Below are 27,655 nucleotides of genomic sequence, written 5' to 3'. Positions count from 1 at the left end.
GCTATTGAGAAGTCAGGTGGTGACTGTAGTTTTCAAGAGGCATTTCAAATATATAAAAAGCTGCAACCAGTTCTTTAAAAAAAAAATACATGAAATTGCTTCAAAATTGCTTCTGCCTTCCACCACTGACTAAAGAAAGGTTATGACCCTTTAATTAATTGTCAGTGATGTGAAAAGCTGTATTATCACTTAAGAGTCTCACTGTGGAAGTTTCCATAATTTCTAGAGCACCATTTGCTACTGAAAGCCAATTTGTGCTTCTTGATTTAGAATTTGCCAGAAGAAATAAATAACCATAATAGTTATTGGATACTCCAGGGGGAAGGAAGACTTTGATAGTCCAAGTTACCTGTAGGAATACTATGAACTCTAGGAGAGCTATTATCTTCACAAAAGATTTTTGCAAAATTAAAACTGTGTCCTTGAATATAGTGATGGAGGTTTTTATAAACTGGCAAACAACCTGGTCTGCCCTCGAGTGCGTATACCAGAATAGCTTGAGTTTCCTGCATTTCTCCTTAAGAATTGTGACCAGAGTGACACAATGTATTTGACCTTTACTAGGCTGGGGAATGGGTTTTGTATATTTGCATATAGTGTACTTTACAAATTGGATTAACCATGGACATATTATATGCTATACACAGTTTATCCCCACACTAAATCAGGCAGTGCCACCATTTTTCCAGGTTTTTTTCAGCTTTGCCATATAGCTGAACAAATAATATCCAAATACAGTTTGCCTAGATTATGTACCACAGTTGAGACATTTTTCTTAAATACTCCACGAAAAAAAGCAATTAGTAAACTTTATTCATTATTTGCAGAATTAGACCCATCACATATCCATCCTACTTACCAAGATAAATGGATCAGAGATGTAAACTTTTAATCTCTCAATACATCTAACAGAATGGACATGGCCTTTTGAAACAATTCCAAAATTATTAATAAATTCAAATCTTTAAAAAAATCTTCAAATCAATTTATTGAAAAAGTATTAAGAAAAGAAGATGGAAAATTACCTTCATGAGATGAATTAAAATTTTGGTTGGAGTCTATGGATGGGAATGGCTCTGGGGAAGGGGTGCACTGAGGTGATTTTTAGTATAAAATAAGTAAAATGTTAAAGCACATTTGTGTATGAAGAAAGTGTATTGTAAAATTTAAAAATATTAATAAAAAAAAATCTTCAAATCTATTTACTGATGGTATCTCACTCCACACAGACTAAAGATTTTATCACATGGGGACCTATGTGCTTCCATCCCGAAATTGGTTAAAGTGTTGGCATCCCGGAAAAGCAAGCCAATTCATTAATGCTTATCACACACAGAGCACAACAAGGGGTTAAAAGCACGTTACGTAGAGAAGAAAGTGGGTCAACAGAGAATTTGGGTTTCAGATGGATTAGGAGAAATCCCTGTTGCTAGCTTGGAAATAATATTTTTGTACATGCTCCAAAATGTCATTTCCATAAGTGCATACACACACATGCTCTAGAGAGGGAAGGGAAACCAGGAGGAAAATCCTCTTTGGCCCAGAAGCTGTTACAGAGTAAGGCAGGCTGAGGTTTCCCTTTACAAACTCTTGTAAAACCACACACACACACTAGAGAAAAAGAGGAGGTGGCTGCTCCATGAACCTGTCTGATTCCAGTGAGGGCTGAAACTCCCAGATGCCCTCTTTTTCCAGGACATGTCCTCTAGGAGAACATGTACAGGAGGAATTCCAAAACGTCCTCTCCCTCTGCCTTCTCTCACCCGCTGATTCCCGCTGCAGGAAGCGAACAGCCACGTGAGGGAAAGAGGGGTGTGTGTTGTGTTTGTGTATCCCTTTAAGAACAAGGCTTTCTCCCTCTCTTTGGCACAGCAAGGAACCCTGGGAAATGTGGGAACAGGGAGGATCGGGGACTTTGTTTTCAGACTACTGCAATTATGTGAAGAGAGTGAATTCATAAATGAAATGGAAATGCAAATACAGTAGTTTGGCGAAAATGCTTATTTCCTGATTCACCTCACTTTCTGTCTGGAGTCTAACCGGTTCATGTACAGCGACATCTGAAAAGCAACTGCAAAATTATCCCTAATGTCCTGGATGACCCTGCATCATGACCAGTTTAACCTTCCAATTTTCCCCATGTGAAAAAGTCCTAAGTAAGATTTATCTTACTAAAATGCTTTGTTGGCAAAGTAAAACTACTAAAGCTGGCTATTTTCATATTGTAGGGGAATGTTGGGAAATTTTATAATTCTGAAAATCTATGTGTTATCAATAATTAATAATTTAGCAGGATATGGTTTGCCCCCAAGTCCAAAAACCATCCTGCTATTCATACTGAATGAACATAACTGAAAAATGTATTGACTTACAGATTATTAGTTCTTAACCCATGGCAGCTAAAATATATATTGTCCAGCCTTGCCAGAAAAAAAATGTTCCAACAGTAACAACGTGGCTGAGGAAGTTGTGAGAAGTGGCTTTAATGTTTAAAGTAACTAATTAAATTAATTAATGTTTAAATTCAGAAAAATAGTGTGGTCCAGGGATCCCATGAGGCTACAGGCCATTTCCTTTACCTCTAGTCTACACAGTCAAGTAAGAGTGGGAATTATGTAGCCGTTTAAGGTTATATATTTTTTGTGGCTTATGGCTCCTGTCTTGACCATACCAAATCCATCCCACCAGACCCATGAGAATCAATGCTCTTGGAAGACTTCGAGCATGATGACAATATTCCTTCAGAGCAAGGGACAAGGCAAGGAGAGGCTTTAGTTGCTATTTTCTAAATTAGAATTGAATTTTGGGTCACTTTCAGTTGGGGGGGTGGGTTACAAAATGTACAACATGACAGGGTCCAGCTTGTATAATGTCACAAGGGCAAAGTTGCCCCCCCCCCCCCCCATCGGTAAAAGTTGTCCATCCCTGCCACGGAGGACACTAGAGTACAGTCCAACCACTACCTCTGAGATCTGCTCTGAAAGACTGTATTATGTACAAGACTAATAACAAGATAGAACCAGACTCCTGGGGAACAATGAAAAGATCTAAACTTTGCTTCATAATCTAAAATAGAGAGTAAAATGTCCTGCTTGAAAAAGTATTTGGCTGGAACCCTAGAAAGAATCATGCTTCTCTCTTGCTTTCAAGACAAGGAAGCCAGCACATAGTCTAGCCAGGAACACATAGTCTAGCCAGGAACACTGCTAGGGGCCATCAGGTGGCAACCTAAATAATAATAAATAAATAAAACTTTTATTTATATCCCGCTTTTCTGTGACTAGACAATCAAAGCGGCTCACAACACATTAAAATCCACATTTACAACATTGTATCCCAAATTCCCCCCCCCCCCCTTAAAACAGGATTAAACATGTTGCAATTAAAATATCTATTAAAACAGAATTAAAAAGAAATATATACAGTATGACGAGGACAGAGTGGTGGGCTAATACATGATGGGAGGGGCAGACATTCTGTGGCCTTATAAACTGGAGCCCATCAAACTCTGCCTTTTCCTCAGGGTCTCACTTTTTTTCCCACCCACCCCTCCACAGAACTCAAATCCTCCGCATCATAAAGCAGCCCCATTTCTTTGACTTTTGTTGATGTTGTTAATTTCATACATCAAAGATACACAGCAATTCCTCAGTTGAGAAATTATGTGGAAGCGGATCCTGTAGGAAGAAGGGTTTGACCATTTCCTTAGAGCAAGAAATGGAACATAAGGATTGAGGTAGTCAGAACATATTGTTCTATCAGTAAATTTACTGTAAGTGAATAACTCAGGACAAGGCTCCTGGCAGCCCTTTTGAGACTATCTGTGCAAAAGAAGTCGTTGCATAAGCTTTCATAGATTTGGTCTACTTTCTCAGATGACTTTGCATACTGATATTCCAGACTAACATGGCTAGGTCTCTGAATTAAGGACAAGAAAGGCAGTGATGTGGTCATTTCAGGCCATTCCAATTGATGTTCCAGGATATGGGGCTGACAGCTGTGTCTATAGTCACAACTGGCCTTTAAACCAGCAGATTGTGTTGTTGATGAAGGCATAGTGGATACATCTTTATGTAAGCATAGAAAAGGTACAACTGTCAGTGTAACCTTGAGATATGCCAGCATATGATCCCACCTGACTTTATTAGTTGTTTTTACATGATATTATTCCTTTCTAAAAGCCTCCATGAAAAATTACTCATATAGACTTCAAAGGTTACTGAGTATTAATCTGCCTAATAGAAAATAAACTGTCATCATTACATCAAACTAGACTAGTAACATAGCTTCTTGATGCTATGACAACAGATAATTGGGTTCTGATCTGCATGATCCTAGAGTGAATTTATAGACACAGAGATCCATTCCAATTATCTTTTAATTAGCTCTGGTTTTAAATTCTGGGTGTTGAATGATACCTGCAAGGATTTGCTGTGTCTATGATCCACATGGGCAAAATCATAATGGAACAAGATGCTGCTACTGCTAGTTATTATTATTACTTCTGGTTTTAATAATACATCTCTTGTCAGAAGTATATCCCATTAAGCTCAGTAAAATTTATTCTCAGCTCAAAACCATCTCTGAGTATGACTATCCCCCACCCCCATGACAGAGGACTTGGAGTGGGGATGGGCTGTTTGCTGTCCTCCCCTCAGATAAAACAGGGAACTTAAAATCACACCATGGCAATGATGCCATGGTGCTATACTTTGGGGCTGTGGTTTGAGTCACGGCTTTGTCAGCTGCCCCATGGTCTCATTACAGTGAAGAAATTGAAGAGAGTGGATGCTTCTCAATATCTGACTAAGTCCCCCCCCCTTTGTACTTCTTCTTTCCCCTCTTTGCCTATTGTTGGTTTTAAGGGTAGTATGTTGGCTTTTCCCATCCCATCCCCATCCTGTCCCTATCTCCCTGTTTTTTTCCCTTAGCAGGTCTCTGGCTGAGACAGGCCTGCCCCATTTAGACCAAGGTTGGTCTGCCTGATTCGGGGAGATCCTCCAGCTCGTTTGGTCCCAGCTGGGGTGCAAGTGGCGGACCACCAGTTGCCACGGCTGCCTTGAGGAGGTCTTTCTGGGGTGCTGCAGTCTCCCACCATCTGCTGCAGCCGCCTTGGAAAGGGGGGAGTCTTTTTGCCGCTGTCTTCACCTGGACTGGTGGGCTGTGTTGGTTTTTGCAGCTTGCAGCTGTGGCCACAGTAAAAAGGCCCCCTTCTTTCACGGCCTCCTTACTGCCCGGTCGGGTGTGGGCATTTTTGCTGCCGGGGGCTACTGAAGTTGTGTAGGAGGCTACTGAGAGCTGAACTGTGCTCTTGCCCAGTCTGGGCACCAGTGGCTTGCCACTGTTTGCTGGGCTTTTGGGAGGGGGTGTTTCTTGTGCACACTTGGTAGGGGTTGTGATAAAATTTGAAAAGGGAAATATGTGGATATTTTTGCATTCCTGTATCCCGAGCTGGAGATGAAGGAGAGAGATGAGCTAGATGATAAGGAGAAGGAGAAATTGAGCTGAAGAAAAGTGGAGCACAATTTTTCTAATTCACTTAATGGTTTTCTTATCTATATGGGGGTAACAGTGAAATCACAGCCTTCTCATGCTGCTGCCCTGTTCCAATATATCAATATTATTCACAGGGCTTATGTAGACTACTTGGTTATTATATGATGAGGCCCTGCTTGGTTATTGTATGGTGAGACTTTTCAGATGAGGGCCGCCTTATATCCTACTATGTGCTGAGACCTGTTGCATTCACAGTTGCAATCCAGGGAGAGTGGTCATCCTGTAAAGGTCAGGGGCCCCCTCCCCCTCTCAGCTGCAAAACTCCTCAGGCCCGCAGCAGAAGCTCCTCTGTTGAGAGTTTAGTTTTCAAGGCACCTACAATCATAAGGTTTGTAAATATTCTCATGAGCGCTCAGTATATAAGGACCCTCATTCCTTTCAGAATTGCACCAAGGAGCGGTCTCAATCAGGATCTAATAAAGAAAGTCAAATTAATAGGAGATTAGGTGGAGCTCCCCAATCTGCAAAAGGGCCCAAGCCCAATCAGGCTTGAGGTTCTCAGGTGTTTGCTCTCTTCTTATTCCAATTTGGTTGCAGCTCATTATTTGCTTGAAGGTTTTTGAGATGGCTTGCATATTCTTTTTCAGGGCACTCAATGCCCATTTTTTGGCCAACAATTTGAAGTCAGGGGGTTAGAGCATATTGTTTGACAGAAGATCGCCAAAGAGGTTGCTGGGGATTGTGTTTTGGGACCTTTTTGTTACCCCCCTACTCCCAATTTGAGGGCTTCTCTGTTGGATGTTGTTCTTAAGAAAGCAGAGGGAGAGTTTCATATTGTTCATCATTTATCTTACACTCACGGTCAGTCTGTTAATGATGCCATCCCCCACAAATTATGCATAGTTCATTATATGTCTTTTGACACTGATGTTCAATAAGCTAGGAGCTTTGGCATAGCTAAGTGTGACGTTTGGGCCAGTTACACACCGGCGCTTTAGTGCGTGACGAGCACGCACTAGGGTTACAAAAGGGCGGTGCTTCCGCACCGCCCTAACCCTAGTGCGTGCCCGTCACGCACTAAACGGCGGCGGCCCTTCCATATGGCCGCCGACGTGAGGACGTGACGGCCGCACCGCCTCTACACGGGGCGGCGCGGACGTGACGTCCTCAATCCGCGGCCGGACGCCTAGGGCGCCCTATCCGCGGACCAGGAAGGAGCTCCATTTCGGAGCTCCTTCCTGGTCCGTGGCGCCGCTTTGCTTCGCTGGGCGCAGCCTTCAGACGGCTGCGCCCAGCGAAGCAAGGGAGAAAGGGGCCAAGTGGCCCCTTTCTCCCCCTCCCCGCCGCTGCGGGGTGTCCTTGGGGCTTGAAGCCCCAAGGACACCCCTTTTCAGGCTGCAGGGAAGTGGCGTTTTGCTGCTTTCCCGCAGCCCGAAAAGTGGCGGATCGGGGCCTCAGTGGCTGCCGGTGTAGCCGCTGAAGCCCCGATACTCCGGGGAAAGGGGCGGGTCCAGACCGCCCCAAATGGGCGGTCTATAACCCGCCTAAGTCAGCATTTTGTTTGCTGCCGGTTCACCCTGTAGATTTTGAATTGTTAAGTTTCAGGTCTGATGGCATTTCCGATGGGGTGCTCAATTTCATGTGCAGCTTTTGAGACATTCAGCACCTTTTTGAAGTAGGCCCTGAGGGTTAGGACTGGTCTTAGAGGGGTTGTCCACTATTTGGATGATTTCTTATTCATGGGGTCATCCGCTCAGGGGTTTGTTTTTATTCATTCAGTTTCAAGCTTTAGCGGATGAGTCAGGTGTTCCATTAGCTCCTGAAAAAACTGAAGGCCCTACCACCAGGTTGGAGTTTTTGGGGATATCCATTGACACTGTCAATCAGATGTCTAAGCTCCCTGATAAGGTAATCAGGCTTCAAGAAAAAGTACGGCAATTTCTTGGCTGGCATAAGGCTCTGCGTCGGGAATTTCAGGAGCTTATTGGCCATTTTTACTTCATCGGTAAGGTGGTTGCCCCTGGGTAAGCATTTTTGAGGCATCTGTGAAGCCATTTGTGGAGTCGTTAAGTCTCCCCATAGGTTCCGTGTTACGTCTTCTATAAAGGATGACCTATTGGTTTGGTCGTAGTTTCTTTTTGACTTTAATGGGATTTCATTTTGGCTCGATGAGGTCAAGCTCCATGATGCCCTGCAGTTATCATCCAATGCAGCAGGCTCTGTAGGTTTGGGGGTCTACTTCAGTGGCTGTTGGTATGTCCAGTGTTGGCCACAAGAATGAGTTCAGGCAGGAATAACTTCTGACATGACTTTCCTGCAGTTTCCTCCCATTTGGTTGGAGTTACCATATGGGCCAAGGAGTTTGCCAGTTCTTCTGGTGTGATAACCTGGCAGTGGTACATGTCATTAACTTTTTGATATCCAAATCCTTGAGGGTCATGTGCTTGGTCCATGCATTTCTGTTGCAATGTTTACATTTTAATATTTTGTTTACGGCTTTGTATGTTGCAAGTAGCAATAATTCCATTCCAGATGCTCTTTCTTGTAAACAGATGGAGCACTTCTGAAATTTGGCCCCCGAGGCTGCACAGCTGGCAGAACCAATGCCTGAACACCTGTGGAACCTTGGCAGCAGGAAGTGACAAGGGCACTTGGTCTCCCGGTCACTGCCAGTACAAAGAAAAGTTATATTAGATCAGTTCCAGACTGTACATCAGATGGGGGAAGTTTTGCCTATTCCAGTTCCGCATCTCCTGAGATTCTATGTTTTTCTTTATGACAAGGGATTGGCTCTTCAGTCTATTCAGGACAACCTGTCAGCTGTTGCCTTTTGGTTAAAGGTTTAAGGAATTCAAGACAAGGTTTTAGGGGGATGGTCTAGAAAGAGGGATCAGGTATAGGATACTGGAGCACCTTTGTCTGCTGATATTCTCAAGGGCTTGAGAACCGTAAGGGCTGGTATCTGCATATCGCCATATGAAGATTTATTGTTCCATTCTGTAGCGTTAACTGCATTTTTCAGTGCACTGTGAGTTAAAGAGATTGCTCTGTCATCTAAACAGGATAAATCAGGTAAAGCATTACTATATAATGACATTAGCTTTGCTGGACAGTCTGTTACACTTCTCATTAGCTCTTCTAGGACAGAGCATCAGAATAAAGGTTCAAAGATTTCTCTCTATCCTTGTTCAGACACAATTATTTGTCCAGTTCAGGCTCTACATGTGAGATTACATGTAGAGTTAGGGGTACCTGCCCTGGGCCTTTTTTCATTCATCAGGTTTTTTCCAACTTGACAAAAAATCAGTTCTTGGCAGTTATGTCCAGGGCTTTGAGTACTTTGTGCCTCATAACATCCACTTTGCAACCCATTCATTTTGGATTGAGGCTGCATCAACAGCTACATCTATGGGCTTTTAACGTGATGCCATAAAACGGATTGGTCACTGTAGGTTGTCAGCTTACCACAGATACATAAGGAGGCTGCTGTATTAATTGTGTCTTTGTTTTTCAGATCCCTGCCCTTGGCTGTCAAAAGTTTGAGTACTACCATGTGGCCACAGCATGATCTACTAGGCTGTCCAACAAGCAACATCAAGCCACTTTGGTACTCACTTGGGCCATGGTGCTGTTGCCTGTTTGCATTGGTTGAGCAAGCGCGGTCTCCTTTGGCATGGCCTGTTGCCATTGTTGTTGAAGGAGTGCTGAGGGCCTCTGCCCCAGGTGTTGGTGGTGCACCTTGGCAATGATCTTGGACTGTTGAAGGGTAAGGCACTTATTTTGCAGGTACTGCATGATTTTCACCTTATCAAGCAGTCTTGGCCAAGTGTACATATTGTTTGGTCTGCCATGGTCCCTCAGCATGAGTGGAAATGCGATAGCGACCCAGTAGCCATTGATACTACCCAAAGGCAGGCCAATAGGGAGATTTGAAAGGCCTTTGAGGCCAGGCTAGGCCAATATCTGTCCCAACCCCAGATTATATTCCAGAGGCTGAAGCTCTACAAGGCAGATAGCGTTCACCTTTTCAAACCTGGTAACACAATATTCTTAATGGATATGCAGCATGGTATTAATGAGGTGCTCAGTGATGAGGTGGGAGATAGAGGCTAAGCAAATGCTTGTCCATATCTGTGGCATAAACATTTGGATTATATTTCGGCAAGCACCTTGGACACCGTTTGGGTGGAAGGGATGTTTCTGGAACCACCTCTTTAGTTCTTGTGACCTGGGAGGTGGCAGAAATAAATTGCCCTTATGTCTGGCTTGAAAGATAAACTCCATCTTTAATCTTCGCGGATTGGGGCGAGGGCATTCTGATGTGGGCCTGCCAACAAATAACCCATCTTTTGAGTTGTCTTGAGGGCTCAGGTGTTATCATCCAGATAAGCTGCAGAGGTGGTCTAGGGAAAGATACCGGATGCAGCTTCTCCCACATTTGGTTGTTGTTAGAAACTAGTTGCAGTTCTGTTAAGAATTTAATAAATAGGTCAATAAATGGCCCTGTTTTATCCCATTTCTGTGTCTGGTCTCATTATTCTGGGGTTGAGTAGCAGTTCCTTGCCTAAGAAAATGCTATGAAATTCAATGGGTTACCATAGGTTGACCGGCATCTTGCAGGCACATATACACACAATTGTCTCTGAGACTTAAAGCATTTCTGTGATATGAAATTTATTTACTACACACCTGTATTCAGGCTAAGCACAAGATGATGGTTCACAGTATTTACACTTCAATTGATTCCAGTTCCTTGTGAGATTCCTAGGAGAACCCATTGTTTTTTGTGATTTCGTGCAGAGAGCCAAGTCAGTCCACCGTCTCCTTTCTTACATAGAACTGACTGCCAGAGAGAGCAAGAGAGAAACCTGTGAATTATTAATATATTCCTGGTAGTGCAAGGAGAGATGAGTCATCTTTTAGAAAAATCTTATGTCTAAGAGCTTCCACTCAGCTCTTCTGTTCTCCACCACAGTAGGAAATCTGTCAGTCTTAAACTTGCCAACTGCTTTGACCTATTCCAGCAATCCTTTTTCACAATCATTCTCATTAGGCTGAGGAGGATTCTTGAAAGGTCATTTAAAATCTAACTCAACCCCACCAGCTTGAGCAGATATTTGCCTGTTCTAAGCAACAACTGTCAAGCATGTGCTGTTTTTCTGAACAAACGGAACTCTGTGTGCATTTGAATTAGCTAGTGGAAAACACAATTTAAATTGAGAATCACACTCAACAGCACAATGCTGTGCTCTAATGCACCTACTCACTCTCTTGGACATTGTCTAGACTTAGTTCTTACTAAAAAAAATTGTGCAGCTTCTGAATATGTGGCTATTGAATTTCTGCTATCCAAACATCATTTCATTTCTTTTGCCCTCTCTCATAGCCCACCTCCTTGCTGAACCACTTGATGCTTTTTTCTGTTATTTCTGGGACATTTGGCCAGGCATTGGAATCTTCTCTATCATCTTTAAACCTTGGTAACTCTGTGGAAATAGCTGTCTAACTCCACACTATCTCAAACTCTTAACTGTTTTGCCCCTTTATGACATCTTCTACTAAGCCACAGCCTTGGCTTACTCCGGTCATCCGGTATCTCCAATCCTGTTCCTGAGCAGCCAAGTACTTATGGAAAAAGTCCAGGGAACTGGCTGACTTTATCCATTATTTGTTCTCTCTTCTTATTCAAGTGCTGTTTCTTTGGGAAAACAGAATTTTTATGTATCATTGATTACTGATAATGAGCGGCACCCCCAGTGTCTTTTTTTCCTACCTTCAACTCTTTGTTAAGGCCTTCATCTTCACTTTCTTATTTTCCTTTCTTATTTTCTCCTAATGATTTTGCTACCCACTTTATTGCCAAGACTGATTTAATTCACTCTACTTTGGTAATCCCTGACTCTCCTTCAATTCCAGTAACTCAACCACCGCACATATTGGCAAAATCCTCTGCTTTTTCTCTGATCTCCCTAGAGGAAATATCTAGGCAATTGAATTCATCCAACCCATCTACTTGTTCTCTTGACCCCATTTCTTCTTGTCTACTAATTTCTATTGCTCTTTCTACCATTGGCAAACTCAAATATTTTACAACTGTAGGAGGAGGTCTTAATTCTTACACAGGCCAAAACATATCAGGGTTTTTTTAATATATATATATATATATTATTTATATAATAACAATCTTCTGAGCATCCTGAGACATGTCTTCAGTTTCTTATGTGTGAGGTCCACCAGTTTTTGTTTGTTTTCACAACAAAAATACCTATTGTTATAAAAGACTTTTGGCCTCTCCTGCTTTTCTTTTTTGACCTTTTTGGTCGTGTTCCTGGCCATCAAGGTAGGTCCTGGCACAGAAATTAAACTGTCAGGCCTACCACAACTGCCTACCCCTGTCCTAAATAAAAGAAAACAAGGCACTGTATATCCTGTCAAGGAAAGCACACTGTATAGTCACATATGAAATCCAGAACTGAGCTATTATGCAGTTAAAAAGAAAAACATTCACCAATTATATTGATATCACAATTAGAGAAATGCCACCAACCATGAAATAATGAATATTCTCAGTTGCTTCTGGGCTGCAGAATAAATCACAGCCTTTCAGCTCACACCACGAAGGAAGCAAAACAAAAGATCCAGCAGCCTACAAGCCAGGTAATCTCAATGTGGTTGAGATGTGAGTAGAAAAGAAAGTGAGCATTTGAATATTGCCATTTTCATTTTTAAAATACTCAATAGCTGCGACAAATAAAAAAATGGCATAAGCAATTGTTTATGCAGAGGCTGGGGGGATTAGTTAGACTTTCTACTGTTATATGCTTATCTTAAATGTAAAAATGCTTTTCATTAAAATAAAGGACTATTATTATATGAGCCAGTGTGATGTAATGGTTTGAGTAGACTACTTTTCTAGAAACCAGGGTTTGAATCCACACTCAGCCATAGAAACCCACAGCCTGGCAACTGTAAAAGAATGAATGAGGGCAAGCAAATTGAAGCTCAACTCAGACAAGACACAGGTGCTCCTTGTCATTTGAAAGACAGATCGAGCAATAGGGAGGGCCCCAGCGAAGGTAACTGGCCTCCCAGGGGCCCGGTGCCGCCGCCGGAGCCCTCCTGGAGGACCCCAGCGACGGCAACGAGCCTCTGGGAGGCCCGCTGCTGTCGCAGGAGCCCTCCTGGAGGGCCCCTGCGATGGCAACGGGCCTCCCAGGGGCCCGCTGCCGCCATCGGAGCCCTCCTGGAGGGCCCCAGCAACAGCAACAAGCCTCCCAGGGGCCCGCTGCCACGGCCGGAGCCCTGGGCGCCACCATTTTGGGGGGGAAATGGCAGCGAAATCTTGCGCGACCTTCCTTGAGGTCGCGTGAGATTTCGCCGCCATTTTTTGCCCAAAATGGTGGCGAAATCTCATGCTACCTCCGGAAGGTCACGTGAGATTTCGCCGCCATTTTGGGCAAAAAATGGCGGCGCCCAGAGCAGGGGAAAGCTGCAACCGGCGGCGGCGGCAGGAGGAGCCAGGGGCCGGCTCAAAGGCCTCTGTGGGCCGCATCCAGCCCGCGGGCCGGAGGTTGCCGACCCCTGTCCTAGTGTCTGGAGCAACTGAAAAGAAGGATGTTTCATCCTCAATATGACATCCCTTCACATATTTAAACATGGCTTTCATGTCACCTCTTAACCTTCTCTTTTCAAGGCTAAACATACCCTGCTCCCTAAGTTGCTCCTCAGAGGGCATGGTTTCCAGATTTCCATGCAAGACCTTGTATGTATGGCTCCTTTTCATACATTTGGTCAAATATGTCATGGTCAAAGAGCATTGCCACTAGTACAATACCACTCTCCACCTTCAGGGGAGAACATGTGAATTGGGCTGTAGTTCCCAACAGATGTTTTTCCAGGTTATATGGAAAAAATGACTGTGGTATGTTAAACAAGAACTCTTGGGATTATGGTTGATGGCCTTCTTGTATACCAATTACCTAGCCTTGAAACATATCTCAGCAATCCTGTGATCTTTTAGAGAAAACCAGCTGGGAATATTCACCGGAAGAAGAGTACACAATTGCTCCCACTTTTTCTCCCCTCCAGGTTATATGATGATCAGTGAGATAAATCACACATTTTGACAAAATATGTCACAGATAGTTCCAGCAAAGAACTATTTCAGGCACAACTGAAGCACTGCTGACTATACCCCCACAGTCAGTTTTTTTAATTGATAAGACAATTTGTTTCTCTGCCAGGGGAATTATTAAAGCTTCCTATCTGCAAGCTAGAGAACAAAAGGACACATTTTGCTTCACTTACTCCCAAGCTCAGTTCAAGATGGTTTCTACTAGAAAAACATTTTTGCCTTGCTAATTTTAAATATTATGAACTGTGAGGTCTCCTGGGAGACTATTAAACACCCTAATATATTTCACAATAAAAATGAGTCTTCCTGCTGTTCAGTCCACAAGTCTTTCTTTAATCAATTGCTCTGCAGTTCCCCTGTGTTTTTCTTCTTTTCATATTCCTGCATCTGGCAATATCTTCCTAGAATTAAAGTTATTGTGGCAAAGTGCTCTGTTACTCTGTTACTATGGCAGGAATATTTCTGGGAAAGGATGGGGGAAAACACTGTCAGTTACATAACATAATCACCACCCCCACAAGTGTGGCAGTTCCATGACAGATAGACAGAAACTTGTCAAAGATCCAGGTTTGATGGAAAACAAATAAGGTTGTTTCCACAGCTTCTCTGCTCTGTGTTACAGTTATTAAATAATATGATGCCCAGAAAACAGGGCAAAGCTGAGCAAGACCTGACTAGTGGACCAACTGGGTGGAGGATTCTGGCAGAAGTATTCCCAAAAAAAGCAATACTATCAGACTCTTGAATATGTGACAAGCCATCTGAAAGCTATCCTGCATCCTGCCCACTTGGATCTACCCTCCAGAAATTGCTGAACTGCAGACATGAATATTTGCCCACTTGGAGTGGCTACACTGGCTAGGGCCATTTGGGAGTTGGTGGTCAGCAAGAGCTGGAGAGACACATTTTGTACTCCAATAGAGCAAGGATCTAGCTATTGGGTGTGTAAAAAAAATGCGACTATTGCTCCCCAATAAGAATTTTTCCTCTCTAAAGGAAAGTTTCCTTCAGCCCTCATTTTTAACAATGCAATAACTAAAAACTTAAGTTGAGGATTTAGAAATACAGTGAGCTCTCTCTATCTGCTGGGGTTTCGTTCCAGGACCACCATCACCCTGTGGATACCAAAACTTATGGATGCTCAAGTCCCATTACATACAGTGGCACAGTTAAATTGTGTCCTTTATACAAAAAAGCAAACTGGTGTCCCTTATATATAAAAAAAATAAAAATAAAAATGCTTTTTGGAATTTATATATTTTTGGTATATTTTCAAGCCATGGATAATTGAGTCCATGGATAAAGAATCTGTGGATATGGAAGGCTGACTGTACAGTTTAGACATCCAAAGGAAAGGGGCAGGCAAAGTTAGCAAAGGGAACAAAAGCACAGTAAACAGAGAAGTTCTAGGTGTGAATGATTTTCATTGTCTCTCTCTCTCTGCAATGCTAGAAATTTGGAAAATGAAGAAAATTTCATAAGCAGGCAGAATTCTTACTGGGAGGACAATGCAATAATATTCCCACCCCCCAAGTTATACCATTACCCTTCAGTAAATTGTCTTAAATTGTTCCCGTTTTTTCACCTAGGAATTGCTCAAAATACGTTTTAGCCAAAACCTCACTGAGTAACCTTCTTTTGTTGTCTAATTCAATACTTTTTGTCAGGGCTGTCAGTCCTTTTGTCTATTTCCAAGATGTGTGGTCTTCTATTAGATTTTTTCCAGCATATTTTCTATCATATTTCACTATTTTAAAAATTATTATTGTTTTAGATCCTGACAAATAGATGCAGAAAAGCTTGGCTAAAGAGGACTTCCCCATCCTTATACATCTATGTTTCTTCTTACACCACACAAAGAATTTGTTCTGATGTTCAGGGTCTTCCTGAATGAACTGTGGTGAGGGGAGGAATTCCCCCAGACTGGGTGTATCACTTTTCTTAAGTGAGAGGGTTTCCTTTCCATCAAGAAAGGTTTTGAAGGAGGGGAGGTCAGGAGTCTGCAGTGAGGAGCAGTAGAAGAAACACCACTTTCGCTACCAAATCTTCTTAGAATTAAGGTCAGCATCAACAGTGCCAGTAGTAATGGAATACTCAAGTGTACCTACACCACTTAGCTACAGAAATTTGATACCACTTTGACTGTCATGAGCCACGATTGTACATGCTGACATGGCATAAAAGCTTCACATGATAAACCTGGCTACAGCTCCCCTATCACTAGCCGCATCTGGTTGCTGGAATAGCCCATACCCACACTGTGGCCATTCCATGGCTTGTAGAAAGTAGGACAGGCAGGATCCCAGACATTTCTGGCTATGCCACCCTAGCCAGACACAGACTGAGGAACTCTCTCACCAAGATCCACTAGGCTCCTCTACATGTATTGGTGGATAATGTCATTAATTTGTAACTGTCTACAGGGAAATGGTGGTGGTGATGGTGTGTGTGCCTTCAAATCATTTCTGATGATTGGTGACCCTAAAGTAACTCTATCATGGGGTTTTCTTGGCAAGATTTGTTCAGAGGGGGTGGCTTTGCCTTCTTCTGAGACTATGATTTGCCCAAGGTCACCCAATGGATTTCCAAGGCCAAGCGGGTTTCAAATCCTGGTCTCCAGAGTCATGATCCAACTCTCAAACCACAACACCATTCTGGCTCTCACATATCATCCTTTCTCTACCAGCAGCTGAATGGCCACTAAGTGACAAAAACTATGTACACAAGTGTAAGGTGGAATTATACCTGCATATGTTACTAACGGGATGCCAGTCAATGTTTCATCATAAGGCATTCTGGGATACTAATGTATTAGATACTAAGAACATAGTCAGAGGAGTCAATAAACTTCTCTAGTGTATAATACTAAGTACCTCATCAAACTAAAAATGCTTGGATCCCTTAGTATGGAACCATGATAGTTATAGTGCTAATAAACTTCTGTAACTCAGTAATGTAGTACACTCCTGTAGCAGTGACATTTTACATGTGCTGAACTGTTTCTGAAATACAGCGATTTAATACAAAGTTCTATCCAGGGGAGGGGAGTATAAAATCACGAAGAAAATCATTGAAACCTTGTAGAAAAAACCCATTATTCCTTATTGTGTTGTCTAATGAAGTGTATTATGTCAGACTAACAGGCCCATTTATTGCCTCTCTCTATCTTGTCTTATATTTCTATGATATTTCATATTGACACATATATTTAAAAAGTTAGAAAGGAAAATAGTGTATAAAGAAAGTCATGGCTTTGCCTGTACTGAAGGCAACAATTTCTACTGACTTCCTGCTACAGAAGGCTCGCTTTGACAAGCAATTATCCTGAATATTGGTTAAATCTGAATATAGCAATGGTGCAGTTTTGTGGGCCTGATCACAAAAGTAATCTAGTGCCCTGCAATTCTAATCTGAAGTAGTACAAACCAGGATAAACCCCATTTTGTTCACTTTGGACATCTATCAAGGAAGAAATCAGTTTTCCCTTAGAAATGGAATTGATCCTGCATATCCTACCAAAGCTTAATTATATTTCCCCATATGATTAAATTGTAGAAAGGAAACAGTATTATCTCCCTGAAAAATAACAGCCTTTAAACTACTGTGAATCACTTGAACAGGAAAGATAACAAAAATGTGTGTTCAGTAAAACACTATTGAACTATTGGTCTTTCTCCACTTGTGACAAGCAGCCAAAAGTAGACAAATTGCACCAATTCCCATCTGAAGATTGAAACACCCATTTTAAGTTTTGTTTTGTTCCCCAACAGATTTTAGAAGAATGAAAGGAAAGTATTGTCTGCTTCTTCGTAATGATTTTACTTAGTAATGATTACATTCATCCCTCAATACCATTTTATCTGACATTTCAGACAGAATGTAGGCATGTGACTCTGACATCATTATCATTTTTCTTCTGCATGATTTTTAACATCTTTACTTGTTAAAGAAGCCATTGAAGCTTTGAAAATATGCATAATGTATTTTATGCTTTGGAGTTGGCCCAATAAAGGTATTGCCACTTGTAGATTTTGGATTTTGTTGTTATCTCCTGGAAAGATACAGAGGAAAGGAATTCTGACCCACTTGCCACTGATCACAATGGAACACAGAGACTTAGATATAAAGATGGCTAAAACAGGGGTGTGGGCCAGGGTTCACTAAGGCAGTATGAATATGTAACCTAGACTTATGCATTCATAACTGGTTTGTATTCACAATCCTTACATATTCCCTAGTTTAGGGAATACATAGGGACTGCCAAGTTTAGGTCAATCAGATCTTGCACCATAGAGTCTTTGTGGCCAAATGTGATATCCAGTCAATCTTTGGGTTCTTGCCAGTACATTAACAGAATTTCTGCCTGTCAGGCTCTACATCCAGCAAAGCGTGGCACATAGAGAAGGCCATGTCCACAGGTTGCTCAATTACATCTATAGCATTTGAAGCATTTCACACTTTTTCTATAATGTGTCATGAAGGAAAAGGTGGATTCAGCCCTGGTCACTTACTACATAGATAAGAGTGGGATTGTTCACTGGCCCAACCAGCAGTACCTCTTCATGTTTTCCACTCACTGGCAAAGAAATTGGGCATTCCACTAACCCAGAAAAGACTGAGGATCCCATCATACAACTGGTTTATCTAGGGCTTCTCGGCTTTTAGCTTGACAAAACTAACCAATCTTGTCTTCCCAGGCAACCAGGGTCATGTCTAGCTCAGGGGCTGGAGGACTGAACTCACATCCAGGTGGCAACTTCAACAAGAGGGGGCAATGGACTTGGATTTAATTATTTGGGTTTTTTACTTCCAGCAAAGGTAAAACTCTCATTTGGATTACACTTGGCAAGCTGTACCTATACAGCACCTAAATGTTTTTTCTAGAGGTAACAGTACAGGGACTTCTTGAGAAATCCAGTGTTGTCTGCCTATGAAAGAGCAGTTACCTTTCCATTGGACTGGGATAGCCTGGATCTCAATTACTGTTCTGCTGGTTATGAAGTTCAGATTTTATCTATCTTTTTTCTTTTGCCCATTGTCCCTAGTTCCCACATGGTCAACAAGGAGAGTGGCCTTTGGCTGCATTGAGATCCCCAGTGCCAAATTAACTGACAACCGAGTAACAGCTGAGATAGAAAATAGACCTGTAACTCTAACATCATCACCTTTTTTCTCTTGCATGATTTTTCATATCTTTCCCTGATGAAGAAGCCAATGAAGTTTCAAAAGTATGCATGAAGCATTTTCCACATTTTGGTTGGCCAATAAAGGTATTGTGGATTTTGGATTTTGTTGTATTTTCCCAACATTTTTCTGGCACAGTGTTTCTCTGTCTGGTGCTTTTCTGATATTTTGTAATTCTGCCCTCATCGGTCTCAGACAGTGTTGTTCACAGTGAGAGGTTATGGGAACTGTATTCCAAAACACAGAACCAGATTGGATAGGTTGGCAGAAGCTGGGACTAGTAATGGGAGCTCACTCCATCATGCAGTACTTAGGCCTCAAACTGTCAACCTGCCAGTCTTGCAATCAACAGAGTCAGCATCTTAACCACTTGAGCCACTGCATCTTGGATCATCTTTAGAGGGCCTATATCTTTAGAGGCCCTGTAATTTTCAGAGGATTTGGGAGTAAGGGAGTTGCAGGGAGGATATTTAGAATTCTTAGCCAGAAGCTATAGTGTCACACAAACTACAAGCTCCATGATTCCATAGCTTGTTACCATGACAGCTAAAGTAAAATCATGGTGCTATGATTCTATAATGTGAAAAGGCCCAAAATTTCTAATGAGAGCTGCAGCTTTCTGAGGCATCCAGATAGCAATGAGGATCAGTTCTTTTTCCGTCGTGAAAACATAAGATGTTTTCTATTGCTGCACTTTGTTTCTGTTTTCTATTTATAATTTTCATTGAAACCCATTTCCACTAGGACCACCAAATTCCGATTCCTGCTTCCAAAACAACCATTATTGGATTGCACAACCCAATAACAAATACTAAGGTAAGTGATCTGCAGTACAATGTAGCACATATCAGCTCAGAAAAAAGCCCCTTCCTGTACATAAATATGTATACATATAGAACTGGAACTGTAAAATTTAAAATCGTTTGGACAGTCTAATATCAGTCAGTCAGTCAAGTTAGATGGAATGTACAATCTTGTGATTACAAAATCAAGCATGTTAAAGCAAACACAGCCAAGCCCCCAATCAACTGTATTGCCCAAATTGGAGGTAATTGCACTGCCAAGGTACATTTCAGTCTGGAATTAGTTGCATAGGCCAGAATCAGATAATACAAAACCCAGCTGTGGCAACATAATAATGCCTTTGTATTGCAGTAAATTCAGTTCTGTAGTCAGTTGCTCTATGATTCGTAACAAATCGATCATCTGTTTCAAATCAATGTCTTAATTCTTTGCAGAGTTCAATAATCAGTAAATCATAAACACAGTTCCGCAATAGCTTCAGTCTGAATCAGACATGCTAACATCCTTGTTTCTGAAGTTATCACGTTTAAATGCCTGGCAACATGTTTTCTCTCCTTCTTTCCAGCCAGCCATCCTCAGTCTTCAGTAATGACCTTCTCCAGTGATCTGTCAAACTACATTCTCCAAGTGGGCAGCTGAGAGCAATCATACTTATCATGATAAGCTTCATCTCAGCCATAGGCCTCTGGAAATGTTTTAATGGAAAGAAACGGAAACTTTTCCAGCTAAAGCATTGTAAGCCAGCCCTTCTAGTTCTTCACAGATTGTGAAGACAGCAGTGGATGATAGATCTCTGCTTGGTCCCTTCCTCTTCATACTTACAGACCTCTATATGCTTGGGCTTTGCTCCATCTTCTCAGTAACCAATAAGTGCTGTATATAAAATGCTCAGTAAAATGTATAACTCCAATGCCTAACTGAAGAAGAAGCAAAATCACCAACTTAACCTCCCAAAGAATTCTACAAATTAGACATGGTCACAGATCTATGTATGTATTACTACTCAGTAAAACCTCCTCTTAATTTAGTCCACTTGACTGCCAAAAAATTCTGTTGCTTTTCTTACCATCTCTTGTGTAATAGCCTGATCCCCTCATAAGAGATAACACTACTTAGAAGATGAATCCTGAGTGTGTGGAATGGATAAGAACACTCTATCCACATGTATTTTTATGAATTATTCTCAATAAATTCATATTTATTATTCACATTTATTATCCATATATTCATATTTATTAAATTTATTAGGCTTTGATGTATAAGATAGGAGAGCTGCCTGTTGCCAGAGTCTGCAGAAATTAAGATAGTATATTGGACAGATAGGGCTGATGGTGATGTGGATCCTTTGTCCATCTTGAAAAAAATCCAAGCCTTATTTTAAATGCCAAACTCCCTGCCCCTATTTGCTAACAAAGAAATGGTTTGATGGAAGCACTCAGGGCTTAAGTGTCTTGTTTACCTCCATGGGATGGAGACCTGCTGACTGATTTCAGACTGGTAGCCCCCCTCCCCATTGTGAGGTACTGTGCAGCTTGAAGGGAGCTCCAGCAAACCTGGATTTGAAAGTGGGTAAATATCTAGAGAGCCAGAGTAGTATAGTGGTTTGAGCCTTGGACTCCAGAGACCAGGTTTTGAATCCATGTTCAGCCATATAAACCCATTGAGTGACTCTGGGCAAGTCACACTCTCTCAGTCTCAGAGGATGGTAACCCCCTCTGAACAAGACCTGCCAAGAAAACTCATGATGTGTTCATCTTAGGATCTACTTAAGGACACACAACAACAACAAAACAGATATCTATACTGATTGCCTTCGTCCTATGTATGCAAACCCATTGTTCTAGACAGCTCAGAGTCATTATCAGTACCTCAAGGGCACATTCAACTCTGCCCTTTGTAAGTTTCATTAGAATACAAACACAAGGAAAGTATCCCTCAACTTTTTGACCTGCTCCCCTCTCTTAGGCCTGCTGCTCTCTCTTAGATCTGCTTCCTGCTCTCTCTGAGGCTTGCTTCCCTGCTCCAGTCTCCAGTCATCTTCTTCATGTCAGATAGTGATAAAATCCATGTGAGTTACATTGGTTAGGAGAAGGGTTTTTAGCTTCCATGTTGGTTTTCCCCTCTTTTACTTTGAGAAACAACTTGTACTGAGTATACACTATTCTGTTGGTTTCTGCTGCTACCATTTTCTGACTTTTTAATAAAGAAATCATTTGTTCATCTCAAGTGACCTAAATCGCATGGATTACAGTGGGCCCATTACAACTGGATTTATCCCACCTGTTCACACACTGAAGCCGAAGCAGACTCATGCCAACCAGCTCTGCCAATGTACCTACTGGTATCATCCCACACTGGCTGAGGTTTTAGCTGCCATGTAAAGGGCCTCTATGCATGTACCAAAATATACATATAAAGCTGTGTTGCTAGGTTTGATCTCAGAGGACTTGAATAAACTCCTATTGAGTGTGTATGCCACTAAAGTATGTATGCCACTAAATTATCTTTTACTACAGCTTGGAACCAAATAAACCACATCCATACAGAGCTATCTAAAAGGGAAATTTATTGAAGATGCAAAATAAACACAATGATGACTTTGAGGAACAGAATACGTTATGGCTTGATATAAATGGTACACAGTAAACAGGTAATACAAATAACTAGCTATCACAGTATATTTACTTCAGAGTGGGGAAATATTAATGCAAATAAGCTAAGACATAAGACTGAGAGAGTTTTAAGATTCAGGGTGTTATTGCAAGACCTGTGGGTGCCAAACAATGCTGGATCCAGATTGCAGAAGGTGACAGAGCTTGAGGCTCAAGTATCTGAGGTTCAAGGGTTGCACAGAAGTGAAGTGGAATGCAAGAGAATTTCACTGAAAGGGAGGAGGAGAAGGTCATCAAGATCATTTCCTAAGACCTGGGAGTTTATCAGACAAAGGAAATTGGAAGTATAATCCAATGACAATCCAAACACAATCATGGGGTTTAACATTATTGTGTGATAGACTACCACACACAATTTCTGGAAATGGCAAGCTATTTTCGGACAATGGGGAGTCAGTTCGAATGCAATTCGAATTCACATAAATTCGATAAACTAGCAAATTCTGGCCCCACTTTCTTTTCATTCGAAATTAAGAGAAATTCCTCCCATGTGATAAATTCCATTGTTGTTGTTGTGTGTCCTCAAGTCATTTCTGACTTAAGGTGACCCTAAAGTGACTCTATCATGGGGTTTTCTGGGGCTGGGAATCTGATCTCCAGAGTCATAGTCCAGTATTCAAGCCACTACACCACATACTAGGGAAAAAGAAAGTGGGGCCATTGCACTGAGAAAATATTCCCTGAAAATAGATTTAGAATGGCAATAGACTTGGTAGATTTTCTTGAGAAGGTACTGAGCATCACTGTACCTCTGGCTGGAACAATGCAAAGAAAAAGAGAATGTTGGCAGAAATATAAGAGGTGTGAAGATTACCCCAGTCTCTTGGGGTAGACCCAGACTTCAGGAGAGAAAATAAGTTAATGACATTCTCTGATTAAAACCTAGATCAAGGGAGAGGTTCCCAAAGAGTGATTTAACGAAAGCCTAGAGTTTCAGATGCTGGTAAGCCCAGCTCAAAAAGAGCCTGGCAAAACCTAATCACTAACTTGTCAAAGGAGAATGACATTTCTTCTCAGAAATCAATACTCTTTGTTGAAGATGGAAGTACCAAGCAGAAACCCACCACAGAATAAATTATCTTGACATCTAGGCTCTATATTATGTGGATTTTGTGTTGGGAAAAATCCATTCTGTTCAGGTAGTGTCTCCAAGACAAAAACATCATGGATTTTCAAGCACTTTTCCTGGGAGGCATTGCCAAGTAATTGGCTTGACAAAAACATAGCCCAGTCTGAAACAGTCACCTCCATTAGAGGAACATTACATTGTAAGCAAATCTCTTTTCTTGGGAGTCTCTCATGTTTAATGTCCGATAATGTCCTATATCCTCGGAGTACTCAGCATTTAATAGTTACCATTATTCACGAGTCATCTGTCTGTCATTTTCTCTGGAGGTTGATTCGAAAAATTTCCTGGTTTAACTTTTCTCTGTCCTAAACAACACTTTAACCAGCAGTCTTGTGTAGAATGCACACGTTCAAAAAAGTATGTGATACAGATACTGACAACTTGGTAGCAAACCCTTCACACAAACTCATGCAGTTAGGCTTATATCTAAATTTCTCCAAAGGCAGTGGTAGAAAACCTTTGGTCATCTAGATACTCTAGACTACAAGTTGGAAGCCCCTTCCAGTCGGTCATGCCTCCTGAGGCTTCCTAGAACTGGTCCAAAATATTTAGAGGACAATAGATCCCTCTGCCTTACAGCAGACATCCTCTCAAATCGGTTCATATTTCACTCTTATGTTTTCAGTTCAGATTGGAAGCAGATAGTCTGTGGCTTGGGCTCTAAATTGCTCCTCCTCTCACAAAAGAAGGAGGAAGCGGTTCCCTCCAAATTTCTTTTCTCTCTGACATCTTTTACACTATACCCTACACTAGGTATTGATTATATCCTATACTTTTGTGGCCCCTAAAGCCCATTCCAATCTCTCAAAGATCCCAAACCCACCAAAAACTCATTTAAAAATTTTGGCATGTTTTCCAGCCTCTCTAAAAAAGGACAATAAAGCCCTTCAAACACAAGAAACATGCAAAAAAAAAAATACCCCCATTAACTCAAAACACCCCCGTTTGCCTCTGTATTTACTCTCAGAATGGTGGTCAGCAGAGATGTACTTTCATTTTCTGTTGCCATTTTGAGAAGGTCTGCAAAACAAATCAGAACCCTTGAGAAGGTCTGCAAAAGCAGCCTCACAAGCACAAAAAACATACAAAAATGTTTTTTTGCCCTGCAAACACAAAAACCATGGGGAAATTATTTTTGTCTTGGAGACTCCACCTGAAGTGAATGGATTTTTCCTAACATCAAAATAAAATAGAGCCTGGGTGTCAAGATAATTTATTCTGTGGTGGGCTTCTGCATGGTATTTCCATCTTCAACAAAGAGTTTTCTTTTGCTGACCTTCTATTGCAGAGCTTCTAAAAATGCATGTTTTTGATATGTTTTTGTTGCCATTTGCTGCCATTTTGAGACGGTTTGCAAAAGAAAACATAGATATTTGGGCTCAATGGGGGCATGGCCTATGGGATGCCATGGAGGGGAAAAGTGACCCCTGGCCCCCACATCCCCATTCTATATCATTTCCAAGCATCACCCCACTCCAAGGATCAGGTTCTCAGGATCAGAAGGGGGCTATATAGAAAAAGGGAAGAGAATAATTGCAAAGCTTTTCTCCATGGACCTCTTCTGTATTCCATTAATCAAAGTAGGCCCAAAAGAATAACCCCTAATTGTCTCACGATCTCTATTGTGCAATTAGATTATGTATTTTCTTGAAACTCTTTTCTCTTTTAACATCAGGAAGCAACACCAGGAAGCTGCACATGTATTTTTGTGTCATTATTTACTTTAATACAGTTATATTCAAGCTCACATTTATCTCTGGTAATGATATGATCACAAGAATGTCAATAATGTTTAATCAAATTTGAAAACAAAACCAACTCATTCTCAAAAGAACCACATCTTTTAAATATTGACTGAGGTGGAGGCAGTGAGCTTAGAATAGAACACTGATTATTTAATGTAATAAAGATAAAACATTAACTCTGTGAATAGACTGGATATTTCAGTAGCAACATAGCCATATATACTTAAGTGATTGTCTTTGACTTACTAAAGATAAGATGTTTTTGTAGAAACAGGGCTTTTAGAGTGTAACCCTATACATCTTTATGCAGATGTAAGTCCTGTGGAGTTTAATGGGTCTTACTCCCAAATAAATGAGTATAGGATTTGGATTATTGTAACATATTCTATGTGTGGCTGTATTTGAAGAGCAATTGGAAACTTCAGCTGGTTCAAAAAACTATAGCCAGATTATAAACTTGTACTGATTACAAGGAATACATAACCCCCTTTCTGAAACAGCTCCACAACTATTCCAGGCACAATTCAAAGTGCTGGTTCTGTTCTATAAAACCCTCTATAGCTCAGGTCTAAGTTATGTGAAGGATCATATTGTCCTTTATGAGAATTCCTGTGTTATGGGATCTTCTGGGGAGCCCCTTCTCTCTGTCCCACCAACCTCACAGGTACATCTGGTGAGAACACAGGAGAGGACCTTCTCAGTGGCTGCCCCAGGCTCTGGAACTCCCTTCCCAGAGAAGTTAGATAGACACTTTCCTTGCTATCTTTCCATAGGCAGGTAAATATATTTTTGCTCTTGGATTGTTCTTGGGAAAGGGCCTTGTGTTATAGGCTGGATTTTCTATTTCCCATTTGCTGGTTTCCTTTTAAACGTTAATGTTTTTAACAGGTTTTAATTTTTTTGATAGTTTGGTTACTTCATTATTTTGTAGTGTGAATGGGCCCCTAGCTGCCACTATGAAGGAGCAATCAAGTTGGGAAAGAAGGGGCTGTGCATTTCCTGGCTGCCACTGATGAAAATTCCTGGGGAGGAGGAATGGGATAGTTCACAATTGCAACTCACTTTTTTGGTTGTTGTAGAGGTCAGAATTCTGTTATGACCATACAACAACCCAATTGCCCCCCAGGCCATCGTCTAGCAGTGCAGCATCCACAACACAGGCGTTTCCATACTGTCAGAAAGTGGAGGGTTCAGCAGTCACATGTCCAGCTATTTTCCAATATCTACATGCACTACAAGGACACCATTTGCAGGGACCATCCGCAGATGCTTGCCAGAGCATACCAAGCCACTGAAAAATAGCTAGACAGGTCCCAACTGACTCTCTCACTATCCAACAACATGGAAATTGCCAACTTGTGAGGGCTGTGTTGTTTACAAGTTAGGTTTGGGAATAGCATTAGGAGATACTGCCACAGAAACATAGCAGTGTGACACACATACACCACATAATGCAAAATCCCAGGCACTGTTTAGAAAAGTAAGTGCAGGGGTTAATACAGCTCTCAGAAGCTGCCCATTAGCATGGTGATAGCCATGCTGGTTGGAGAATTTTAGGAGTTTTAGCCCTCTTTTCCTCCCAATTTTTTCCAAGGTGTGCATTAGAATTCCCTTTCAAACTTCTGATTGGACATGTATCCCCAGAATGCCCCAACAAAGCCTCTGTATAACATTCTGAAATGCATTGCTTCCTGCATGGACCCTGCAAAGTAGCAGCTTCTGAATTTACCAGAATTCTGAATTCCTGCAAAGTAGTTTCTAAATTTACCAGAAAACCAGGAATGACTTGATGAACCAAACTAGTCAATAATGTGTACTGACGACTTTGCACATGCTTTACATTATTATTATTATTATTATTATTGTTATTATTATTAACTTTTATTTATAAAGTGCTGTAAACATGGACAAGTTCACTTATTCGATCCCTGAAATCTCTACATAGAGTTTAGGAAAGCATCCTGCCTGTGGATCTTTTGCCAGCCAAAGTAGATAATACTAGCTTGACCCATAGTCTCATTGGTATATGGCAAATTTCCCGTGTCCCTGTTTTTTAAAAAATGGTTGCAGCTCTTTGTGCGGCAAGATATATTTCCTGACTCTGATGAGAAAAAGAGTGGAAAAAGAAATCTAATTGGCTTATCATGTATAACTGCCAGAAGATATTCAAAAATCCTTTCTGTGGTTTAATAAGCTCAAAATGGACTCTCTTTTTTTGTATTTTACAAGAACTGGAAACTTGTCAGGTCACTGTGCAACATACTGCAGGTTTTAAGAGATGATTAAGTTCAAGATATGCACCATGTTTGGCACAACTGAAAAATGTCCTCTCTCTCATTTTCTTCTCTGACAGCTTGGTACCTTTTCATGAGGCTTAAAAGCTAGCAAATGGCATCAGCTGTTGCCTCACAGCTGCACTTGGAACACTATATCGTGATGTTTCAAACCAGTTTCTTGTTACTTTTGTTTGTCATTATACCAGATGTTGCAG

The sequence above is a fragment of the Sceloporus occidentalis genome, unplaced genomic scaffold (assembly GCF_023333645.1).
Source record: "Sceloporus occidentalis isolate IW3139 unplaced genomic scaffold, rSceOcc1.0.p SCAF_5, whole genome shotgun sequence".
Classification (NCBI taxonomy): Eukaryota; Metazoa; Chordata; class Lepidosauria; order Squamata; family Phrynosomatidae; genus Sceloporus; species Sceloporus occidentalis.
The sequence above is the reverse complement of the archived record's forward strand: the minus strand, read 5'-3'. Positions refer to the sequence as shown.